At 45.6% G+C, this 11652-nt stretch overlaps 1 long non-coding RNA gene across 1 annotated transcript; it reads left to right on the top strand.

Annotated features, from left to right (window-relative positions):
- Positions 1–6015: 6015 nt before the first annotated feature.
- Positions 6016–11624, top strand: LOC128822665 (uncharacterized). Its single transcript, XR_008441546.1, has 3 exons — positions 6016–6169; positions 7560–7757; positions 11143–11624. It is a non-coding gene; the product is annotated as an uncharacterized LOC128822665 (long non-coding RNA).
- Positions 11625–11652: the final 28 nt, after the last annotated feature.

The following is an 11652-nucleotide window of genomic DNA, read 5'->3' as shown; positions in this document are numbered from 1 at the left end:
AACCAAGTTTTCAGGAGTATTCTAGGAACTCTAGGAACAGCAGGTGAGTTCTAAACTTCAGTTCATACAGAATTAATCCTGGAAGCATTAATTAAAAGTTGGAGTTTTTTCTTGGTAAGCAGAGAGAATAATACCTGAATCGCCGAATAAGCCTTGGAAGCAAATAATGTTGAAATGACTGCAAATTACATAGTTTAAGAGTCTTCACTTGGACATGAAATTAAGTAATTGTTTCTTGATCTTTAAATGGGCACATTCTATCTCCTATTTAATGAAAATAAAAATTAATTCACCGAGATCACTAAAACAAGAATTGCATGTGTTGAATTGTTCTCCAATACAACAGAAAAAATCCGAGAGGCTGGAAAGTGTTTTGTTTTAGAGCCAGTAGAAAGCTTTAGCTTTTAAAATAAAAATACTCCCAAACACAGCAAGCTGATACCAATGATTCAGCAAAAGGGGGGGTCCCATACAGCATTAACAGGCTCTACGGTGGCTGTGACATATAACCCCTGGTGAGACTGATACAGATTGATAGAGCAGGTACCTTTGGTCCAAAAAAAAATTACTGAAACACCTGAGCAGTATCTCCAAATAAGAATATAAATACCTAGATGTTTAAAGTGAGCATTTGCTGGAAATCAAATAGAATTTTCCTCCCTTCTCCCTTATTGTGTGTTTCTTTTAAAAAGGTTATTTTTCATTGTTGGATCTCATTTCTCCATTAAAAAAAAAAAAAAAAAGATAAAGTTCATTTAACCAGCAAACTAGTTCTTTTCTCAAACACCAGTACTACTAATGCTTTGAAACAGTAAGAAATGAAACACAAAAAAAGGAATTCTCAAAATAATTTTTCTTTAACTGTATTCTGAGGGCAACATTGTGTAACTGGGAAACCTTGTGAGGCTATGGCAATAGATTTCAAGCTCTGGTGAGTTGAACTGGTGTGTGATTACACAGGCGGGTCATGCATGCAGTTCTTAGTGGTTAAAGACAGCCAGATGTTTCCTTACAGAGCTGGGCACTCCTCCCCTCCCCACCCAACAAGAACCTGTGTCCTTTTAAGCCCAGCTCCGCCTCGGCCAGCCCCGTTTGCCCAGTGACATCTCCACGGTGTGCGGGACAAAGGCGGACACGGAACACCAGGTTAGTGACTGTGTCTGTTTTCAAAGCGAGGGAGAGAAGAGGCTGTTCTTTGTTCTCTAATGCCAGCAGAAGCATGCCCTGGAGCTTTGTGGACAGCCCTTTACCCGCAGGAGCACTCAGTGCCCAGGGGACAGAGCCAGCAGGCTGCCGGGTCACCCTGGCCCCACAAACCAGGCAGGTGCCACAATCCCGGGGGCAGCACGAGGCTCCCCGGGGGCCCTGCCCTGGCGCTGCTCTGCCTCGGCCCCCTGAGCGCCCCGCAACCGCCTGGAGACACAGCACGGCCTGCAAGGGCGGCAGCCCTCCCTCAGCTCCACGGCACGGCCGCGGGGCAGCCTGCTGACAGCTGGCACGCTGCCGCCAGCCCTCAACCGCGCACGCACAGAGCTCCGGCCAAGGGCTCCCACAGCGGGGAGAAAGCGACCTCTCGTCCCAGTGACTGGGGCTCCAGTGTTCACACTGGTCCTGTTTCTCACACACTGAAGCTGCAGATGCCGGGTACAAACATCACATGGGGGTTCTGAAGTGCGGGCACATGAATACCTCAAACTAGTCCATTACACGGTATTTGGGATTACACTTCAGCTAAATAGTTTTGGGAGCTCTGTGCCACGGTGCTCAGTGAGCACAGTACAAACCCACTGACTTCCAAGAGCTGATCTTGAGAAAGCCCTGGAACACAGGGAATTGTTCTCTCACAAAAGCTGCTGCCTCACTTTCCTCCCCACTTTAGTCCTTCTTTTCACTCAAAACTGTCTTTGAACACCTAAGGATGTCTGATGCTCAGTACCTGCACCAACCTAAGTAATTACAGACCAGTTGCACCTGAGCAGCCACAGCCTGTCCCTCAAACCTGTTGGTTTGGATTACCCACAGGGACAGACTGGGAAAAGATAGCAGCTTCTCTTTCTCTGAGGTCTTGAAATCAGGATTTTGTGAAAAAAGGCTTCAGGAAACAGGCAGAAGTGTCCAGGATCCAGACACCACCACCCTTGATCATCCAGAGGCTGAAACACGAGGCCTCCTCTGATTCACTAACCACGCCCTGTTCTAATTTTGTTTTTCTCTTTCTAAGCTATCCTCAGCATGAAGATGCTGGCAGACAGGCAAAAAGTTTTCTGGTAATTTCATTCTGATCCAGCACATTTCCCACAGATAATCATTCTATAAAGCTCACCAAATCTAATACATGCTAAGGCACAACACCACCTATTTTAGTTGCGGAGTACAGGAACCTCAGTCACCCCATTCCAACCACAAAAAATAGAAGTCCACTTACTTGTCAGTTTTAAGTTTTGCCAGGCAAGTCAGTCTAGAAGAGCAGTCTCAGGAACTCCAGAGCTGTTGCAATCCAGAAAATTTAATATCCAATGCAATGGGTAAGCTTCTCCAACTTGGCAGAACCAATTCTAAAGCCCTCACCACTCTGAGAATCACTTTAGACTAAAAAACCGTTACAAGGTCCCTGAGGCGCCCTCACACCTGATCTTAATCAGGACTTTAGACTAAAAACCCATTACAAGGTCCCTGAGGCATCCTCACACCTGATCTTAATCAGGACTAATTAACTTCCAGCATGCCTGAACACCTGTGTAACTCCCACGCCTCTTTCTGCAGCCTGTACTGTACATTAATAATTCTTCTTTCCATTCTTTTGATACATAATGTTGCAATTCCCAGTGCTAGGTCAGGAATTGCCAATGCTGACTTTATTTTGAGCTCAAGATCCATATTTCACCCCCCTGCTATTTCTGTGTACAGGTTCCCTGCAACACAGCAGCCTTGTAGCACCTAAGGGACTCACAGGAGGGATGGGGGAGGGACTTGGGACAAGGGCCTGGACTCACAGGACACAGGGAATGGCTTCAGACTTCCAGAGGGCAAGATCAGATGGGATATTGGGAAGAAATTCTCAGCTGTGAGCGTGATGAGGGCCTTGCCACAGGGTGCCCAGAGAAGCTGTGGCTGCCCCGTCCCTGGGAGTGTCCCAGGCCATGCTGGACAGAGCTTGGAGCAACCTGGGAGAGTGGAAGGCATCCCTGCCCATGAGGGTGGAATGAGATGATCTTTAAGGTCCCTTCCCACCCAAACCATTCTGGGATTCCGTCATTTTGACACAGAAACTTCCCAGTTATCCCTGTCCAGGTAACTGGGACTCAGGCTGCCACTGGCAACCGGCCGCTGCCCACTGGGAGCAAATCCTTTCTGGAGCATTCTCCAGTTACCAACGCTACAAATATTTTCCTTGTGGAAAAAGAGCACTTCAACTCTTTCACAAAAGCTGCTGCCTCACTTTCCTCCTCACTTTAGTCCTTCTTTTCACTCAAAACTGTCTTTGAACACCTAAGGATGTCTGATGCTCAGTACCTGCACCAACCTAAGTAATTACAGACCAGTTGCACCTGAGCAGCCACAGCCTGTCCCTCAAACCTGTTGGTTTGGATTACCCACAGGGACAGACTGGGAAAAGATAGCAGCTTCTCTTTCTCTGAGGTCTTGAAATCAGGATTTTGTGAAAAAAGCTTCAGTTCAGCAGAGCCATGGCAAACAGGACTGGAATATCCATGGGAAATGCTATTTCATGCTACATAGGGTGATAAATGAGTTGGTAAAACAGGTTAGACTAAATGTGGAATTTGTGTCAAGTTTCCATCTAGCAAGGAAAGTGCCTGCAATGTCACACAAAACACTTGATGGGCCATTCTTCGTTACTTCGTCACCACTGTCTCCAAAACATTGCCATCATGGCTGCACTGTTTTTCTGTGTCACTAGGGAATTAGGAGCAGATGAATATAGAAAAGGAAAGCCAAGTCCAGCCCGTTTAACTGGCTTTATCTTGGCTACTTCTAGGCCCTGACTTTAAGCCCTTCTGGTGGCCAGACTAGCTGTAGGGAGCTCCTCTAGTCACCACTGGGCCTAGGCAGAACATCAGCACGGGGTTATAAAACCACTATAAAAACTTTGTCTTCATGATTTTTCAAGGGGCCAAGCTGATTTTTTTGCTTTTCTCAAAAGAGCAAAACTAGCACCTGTGTGAGATGCTGACAGGCATCTCCTGAGACACGGGAGCCACACAGGGACTGCTCCTGACTGTACTGCAGCGCTGCAATTAAAACAACTAGCAGTTAATTACTGCTGGCTGCAGCAAGCCAAGGGCACCAAGAGCCCTGTCCACCCTGCCCCAAAGTCTCCCTCAGACCTCCCCCAGGCCTTGGTGCTGGGGCTGGGCTCATGGAGGGACAGAGGCAGGGCACAGGGCCCCTCAGCAGAGCCACCCTCAGCCCCTGGCACAGACTGCGCTAGGGACTGACAGAGTTCAGGTCACCAAAGTCTCTTCAAGTTCTGAGAAGTGGATTGAAACAGAATTTCTACTTGCAGAGGAAAAAAAAATAATAAAGCTGCTTATCCTCATGTGCAGTTTAGGGGACAGAGGACTAACAGAGCTGGATGCCCTTCCCAAGGCATCCATTGTACACTGGTGTGCCCAGCACACCTGTCTGCAGAACCAGCAGATCTCCTGGGGGAAGGGGAGTCTCCCTGAGGGACTGGTAAATACAAGTTTTTTGTGTTAGCCTTCTGTTTACAGCATAATTGCTTAAATTCTGCCCACAACTATTTGGCTGGGGAAAAAGCAACATCATGAAGGGTACATTGTCAGCCAGACCTTACTCTCCTAATCCGAAGGTAATTCGCAACCCCTCTCTGTCAGAGGGTGAATGGTTACAGGAAATGCCAGGACAATCCAGAACTGATGTAATGAGTTTGGTGATTGGGAAACTCAAATCAATTTTGTTTACTGATCCCCAGCAGAAATCAGAAGAGATCATGGCTTCCAGGTTAAAGACCTTTGCTCAACTTTCTGCTGCTCTGAGTTAATCTTTCTCTACCCAGCCATCACAGTGACCAGCACAGGTAATCTTTAACCAGTGGCCATTGACTGACAAGGATCACAGCATTTCTCCTCTGGGATCTGAGCTGTCCCAGCACTTGTAGCCCTTACCTCTACTTGTAGCCCTACCTCTGTCCATGAGATCGCAGTAAATGTGCCCTTTGAATGCTGCAGTACTCTGGGATAAGCTGTTAAACACCATCTTTGTCTACTCTGAGCCCAAGAATTCCTGTAGCAATGTCTTCTCAAAGATTATATGGCCATATCCAAAAGTGATGTGAGTCATCACAGTCACTGACATTAAGAAAGCAAAGGGATAAACTCAGTTCCACTGTTGGATATGCATAATTTTTCTCCATAAAAGATTCTGGCCTAAATTTTTGACACAGATTTGTCAGGAAGTTTAAGCCAAGGGAGCCATGCTCACAGGTGGTGGGATGTGTTTGGATTTTTCCACAGATATGCTGGAGTAAAGCCACAAAGATACATCTCAGGTTTTTGCCCCTGCAGTTATTCCTTCAGTTTTGAAGCTGTTCTTCCACTGTTTATGCACAGAAAAGACACCATCCCTGTGATTTCCATTTCCCTCAACATATCTTACACACTGTATGTAAGAAAAATGAGAGGAAAGAGCTTTTGTAGGGATCAAATTGTGTCCTTACTCACCAGGAACTCTGCATATAAAATGGAAGTACAGAATAATTTAGGCTGGAAGGGACTTTTGGAGATCACAGGACTGAGTCCTCTACTCCGAGCAGTGCCAGCCTCACAGTTAGACTGCACTTCAAAGTTAGATGATTTTGCTTGGGGTCACAGGTACATATTTCCAAGGGAAGAATCTGGCCCTCTGGCCTATGTGCAATGTATGTTGCATTATCTGCCCCTGTGTCACCTTTAGTAACATTTAAACAAACCAGTTCCTTTTATTTTTCCAGGAATTTCCCAATACTTTGGCATTTCATTTCAGAGAACTGGACCCCAACCAGTCTGCAGCAGTACTGGATGTTGCAATGCAGTTCCAGACTTTCCCCAGGCTCCTTGTGGAGTGACCAGAGCTTTACCTACAGTTGCAGAGCCCCATTTTGAGGGAAACTGGGCTTTTTCCCCCCAGAAACACAACCCACAAATACCAAGTAAGTGGTGTTTCTGCTGTGATTAAAAGTAGCACATTTTAGTTTTTTTCTGCTAGTTTTGGTCAACATGCGGCATTTTGGTTCAGGGTTGGTTGTTTTCTTTTTAATATGAGGTCTTTTGTTCTCTTTTTCTGATTAAGCATATTGTCAGATACCTTCTGTAGACTTCAAATGCACATCCGTACTTTCAGAGTAGCATACGGAGTTTGCACACAGGATGCTGATATAATTGTACAGGTCATTTTTAGATACCTACTTTCCCCAAAACTTGTTCTACTACTAGGGCAGACTCTGAACTAGTAGAAGTAGTATTTTTGTCATCTTTACACTGTGTGCATGTACCAGTCCCAACAAGGAATTACTATTTACATAACAGGACTGGGATTAGAAATCAGCATTTTAGGAAACAATAGATTATTCTTGCCATGACAGATTTGCAGTCCAAGACAGCATTAAGCAAAAAAACATGTGTCATCAACTAGCAACAAAGAAGGTATAAGGAGAGGACAAGAAACAGAATGTTTTCCAAATTTGATTTCATGGTGGTTTTCTGCTGCTGCATGGACACATCCAGCCAAAATCAGTAAAATTACCTGGTTCCTCACTTTTGTGAAGTATTTATATTGAAAACTTTGCTTCCTAAACCCCCAAACTATTACTTCAGACTGTTCCAAAACGTTCTAATGGAACAGAAGTATGGTAGTGGAAGTAAGTGATGAAACACCTGTTAGTTAACTAGCAAATGTTCTCATACCCAAAATGTGACTTTATCTTATGTTCAGAGAAAATCTCATGTTCAAATCCTATTTTAGCCTTCACAAAAAAATGTGAAATTCATCAGGCCCTAAAGTGGAGGTTTATGCAATAGTCTCGTTGTTGGATGAGGTCCTGGGAGGTGTGTACCATTCCTGGGTTTGCCAGTGGTGTTCAGACAGGCTCAACCGAAGCCAGGCTTTTCCCCCTACTTCCTAGGTGTGCTGGAAAGTAAAATCTGAAAATTCCCAAGCAAAGCAGTACATCAAAATTTAAGAAAGAAAAAAGATTGGCAAGCCCCAGCAGTGAACATGAGATGAGCACTGTGACCTGAGGAACTGACAAAATCAGTCTCACTGGCAGAAGTAAGCAATTAATATAGAGCCAGAGTAAACACTCTTCATCTCAGGGTCCAGCAAAACAAAGAGCTGAAACCCCCTTATCTTTTGCATTTTCCCTCCTCACTTGTGCTCTCTGAAGGAACAGAGAAAATTGAGGTCTCAGAGCTTTTTTCCATTCTTTAGTCTGACTAAAGGTGACTCTGGCTCAGTGCAGCAAGGGTCATCTCCCTCCCACAGATCAATATTTTAATATGACTTATCAGAGCAAGAATGAATTGTTTACTTTAAAACCTCAGGATCCCATAAAGGGAGAGGGAAAGGTGTCCACTGGAAGCAGAGGCTTGCAGCAGCTGCCCACTGCTGGGAACTCAGAAAAGAAACCAGGACTCTAAAGATTCGAGTACAGACAGTCAGCAAAATGTCCTGCAAGAGAATCCCAGTTCTGCCAAGCCCTAACAACACACCAGAGGATCCTTTGGCTGTTATCTCTGATGGTAAGTGCCTTCCCGAGCAAAATTCATGCGAGGAAAAGGAAATGCTAAAAGATATTAACTAAAATAAAATAGTGCAGGTGGATTTCCAACACTAAGCACTTCAGCATACTAAAATATCCACACATGCCCAGGGCTCAACTGTGTAATTTAACAGGATTTAATGTCTTGGACCTAGGGATCTCTACCTGCACTTAGAAAGAGATGAGGCTTTTGTTAGGGTAGGGCAAACCACCCTGTTTATTTTTTTTAAGGAATGGGGTGGTGGGGAAACTGACAGACTTTCTGGGGGACCAGGAATGCTTCCAGGTCTGGCCATGTGGGAAGGACAGGTTCTGTGACCCATCTCAAAAAACCCTCTTGAAAACCCATTTGTTCTTCACAATGCTCCTCTGCATTGGAACAGCCCAATTATGTTCTTTACACAGATGTCCAGCAGAAGAGAAGCAAAAAGGGGATTTTTTTTTTCTCTGATGTTTATGCTTTGTTTTCTCCCTGTAACTTTCACATTATTTTGGGGTTTTTTTCCCCTTGCAGTACTAAAAACTAGTGGCCATTTCTCTTTCTTGCATGATATTTTGTCTTGGAAATATTCCTGTTGATTTGCTGGAAGCTTCCACATAGCTGAGGGACTAAAAATTGCCTGTTTGCAGTGGCATCAGCTGCCTTGCTTTCCCCTTACGTATTCTGCAGTGAAGTCAAGTCCTTTTGCCAGGATTTCTGGGCTTTCCTGCTCTGCACAGGATTGCCAGGCTTTTCCTCAGGGAGCTTCATTAGTAGGAATTTGCATCATCCTTCCCCTCTGCTGCAGAGAGAAAGCTGAGTAAAATGCATATGAGAAAAGGTAAGGGAAGACAATAACACTGAGGTGAATTAGAAAGCCAGGTACAGCACTTCTGTCCCTTTGGCATTCATTTCTCACTCTCACCAGCTGCAGCATAGGCACATTTACCAAAACCAGCCCCGTGGACCCCAGGGCTACAGCTGCATCCTTACTGACAGAATGTTCTGGCATTACTGGGTTTTTGCCATCATTAATTCCAAAGACTGAGTGCCATGGGATGCTCAGGGTGTGCTGCAGCTCATCTCCTTCTTTCAGAGATGTCTCCTTCATAGCTGGGACTGCATAGGTGCCTGACCCGTGGATCTGCACATCTGCCTGTTTTGTGTGTGAGTGCAAATGCTCAGCTCTGTCCCACTGCAACACTACAGACTCAAAACACAGACAGAACCAGTGGGACATGAAAATCCCTTGGATGTCAGCCATGCCCGAGCATTTCTAGGCTTGCTTTTGCAGCAGGGATGGGAATGCCAGATTATTACTGTTATAATAATCACACTGGAGAAATGAAACAGCCTGAATGAATGAAACAGACACTGAAGCTCCATTTCTCTGATGTTCTGTCCACCAGCAAAGGGCACTCAGAACCCAGCTTCTACTGCCAGCTTGTGACACTGAGTTATCACAAACCCTTCCCTGAGGTTTTATTAGATGTAAATCAAGAATTAAACCGATCCAGAGCCCTACTAAGTCTGCCCTGACCTATCAACACTGGTTGAACTATATTACAATTGGGAAGAAGATCCAAGTAAGACAGAAAGTTAGATCACAGGTGAGGAGACCCCTGTTACACTGTAAAGAGCAGGCTGGTGGTTCAGGTGTGTCAGTACAGGTGGGCAGCAGCTCATCTTGGGTATCACCTCTGTGCAGGCACTTCGACATTTGATGCTGTAGAATTGAGTGGGTTGATTTGTGAGCTCTATACTCCCTTCACAAAAAGGGATTGATGAGAAGGCTAAACCCAGGGAGGAGTTCTCAGAGGATGAGCCTTTTGAGGGCTTTAACTTCCTTAACACTCTGTTGCTAAAGCAGAACCAGATCCAGAAGACTATTGGAGAGTCTGGGTTTACTACACCTGGGGAGCAAATTCTCCCCAGTATGTAAAATGGGAATGCATTTCCGAGCTTAAAAATAAATGAGAGGGGAGTGTAAAAGCACTACAGCAAGACATCTCATTCTCATCCATTGGCACACAAAGACAACTGCGTCTCCTCCCAAGAGGCTTCTAACCAGTCCACAGGGGATTCTCTTTTGAGCCAGAAAGTTCAATTTTCATTACTTACAAAAAATAAAAGCTACTGCTGTTCACCCGAGCCCTGGTTTCTAACCTCTCCCCTTCCATGTGCTCCTCCTTCTCTGTTTTCTCTGCCTCTCTGCAGCATTTAGATGTGATGATGGCATATAACTGAATTTCCATGGGTTACAAATCCCTGTGCAGCATGATTGTGTGCTCTTAACCCACTCCTTAGTCCACATAATCTTTTATGGGATGTTTTCTACTCACTGAGAGTGTGCAAAAATGTTATTTGGCCAGCAGGCTAAACACAGAGAGAAACACTCTGAAACACCCAACCTGTGCAGAGATGAGCACCACAGCTAGGGACCCTAGAGCTTAATTCCCTGATGCACAGGTGCTAATGTGTCCCAGAAGAGCATTGTGGAATAGCACAGGGGCAGTGGGACCAGGACTACAGACCAACTTGGCTGTCTTGTATGTGGGCTACTCAAAAACACTGCTAAAAACAAGTATATGAAAATCAAATGTAATCCCCAGCATTGTGATTCCTCAGGTCTGACATAGCTATAAAAGCCTGATGCTGATTCTGGGCTGACTCCACTACTTAGAGGAAGACACAAGCCCTTGCAGAAATGACTCATCCCTCTCCTCAGGAATTTGCTTCCAGAATAGTACAGATTACTTTCTCAGGTGCTGTCCATCTCCCTTGTCTGTAAAGGCACTCAAAGTCACTTCACTTTTACATTCCCACAGCTAGCAGAGATACAATATTCACCTCAAATCAATTCAGGATCTGTGGTGTTATATTTTAGTTAAATGGTATGCTCTGTCTCATCCCTCAAAAATGTATGGTTTATTCCAAGGCTGTAATCCTCCCCTGAAGTATCGTGTCTCTAATCCCATTGGCCCAAATCTTATTCCGCGCCCACTTTGAATCTCCCTGTCAAGTGTGCCGGTGGGACAGGGTTTCTCTCTTAGCTGGCTCTCGTGGCCGGTGCTCTCTCGGCCCCTCTCTCCCCCTCCCCTTTCCCCCTCACGCCCCCTTCCTCCCCTGTCCCTCAGAAACCATGCTGCTCCCGGGGCAGGACCCCCAGTAAACCCTCATCTAACGAGCACCCTCAGAAGCCGTGTGGAGTCTCCTTGCCTGCCTGCTGCTACCAGCCAACTCACAGCTTATGGCGCTCCCCGGGGACACTCCGGGGGGTCCCCCCAAAGGCGCAGCAACAAGGATCCTCTGTCCCACCCATGTGAGGACCCCAATGTGTCACATGTAAACATGCACAAACCTGCTCTTGTGTCTGTTTTTGCAGGTCTCTGAAACGCCCTCTGCTGAAGTCTGCGGTGTGCCTCCACCACTCCTTCCACAGGCTAAGGACCTGCTCCCAGAGCTGTGGAGTGTGACAATGGTGTTTGTGTCCAGTCTATCAAACGCCATTATCACACTAAATAGTTCCTGGCAGACAAGGCATCGGGTCAGGAAGATTTGGGACCTCTGGCAGTACATCCTCCCACTGTGCTGAGGAATAAACAACCGTGGTACGTGCACAGCAGGATGACTCTGCTCCTTCTTTTAAGAGGCAAAAGCACCAGAATATGTGAGAAATCCATACTCTCACACATGCACTTCCAGATCCCCATTGTAAAGCACACCAGACATCTTAAAGAATCATCACTATACTGTCATCATTAGTAATGTGGATTTCCTTGGCATTAATAGGGCTGTGTTTACCTCTGAGAGGTCAGCTTGTGATTTTCATTGAACTGACCAGGACAATAAAACTGAAGGCAATTAGCCAATAGAGTGAAACTCCATCTCTGAC

This window comes from Vidua macroura, chromosome Z, assembly GCF_024509145.1.
Source record: "Vidua macroura isolate BioBank_ID:100142 chromosome Z, ASM2450914v1, whole genome shotgun sequence".
NCBI lineage: Eukaryota > Metazoa > Chordata > Aves > Passeriformes > Viduidae > Vidua > Vidua macroura.
Note: the sequence above shows the minus strand (reverse complement) of the source record. Positions and strands in the feature narration are given on the sequence as shown.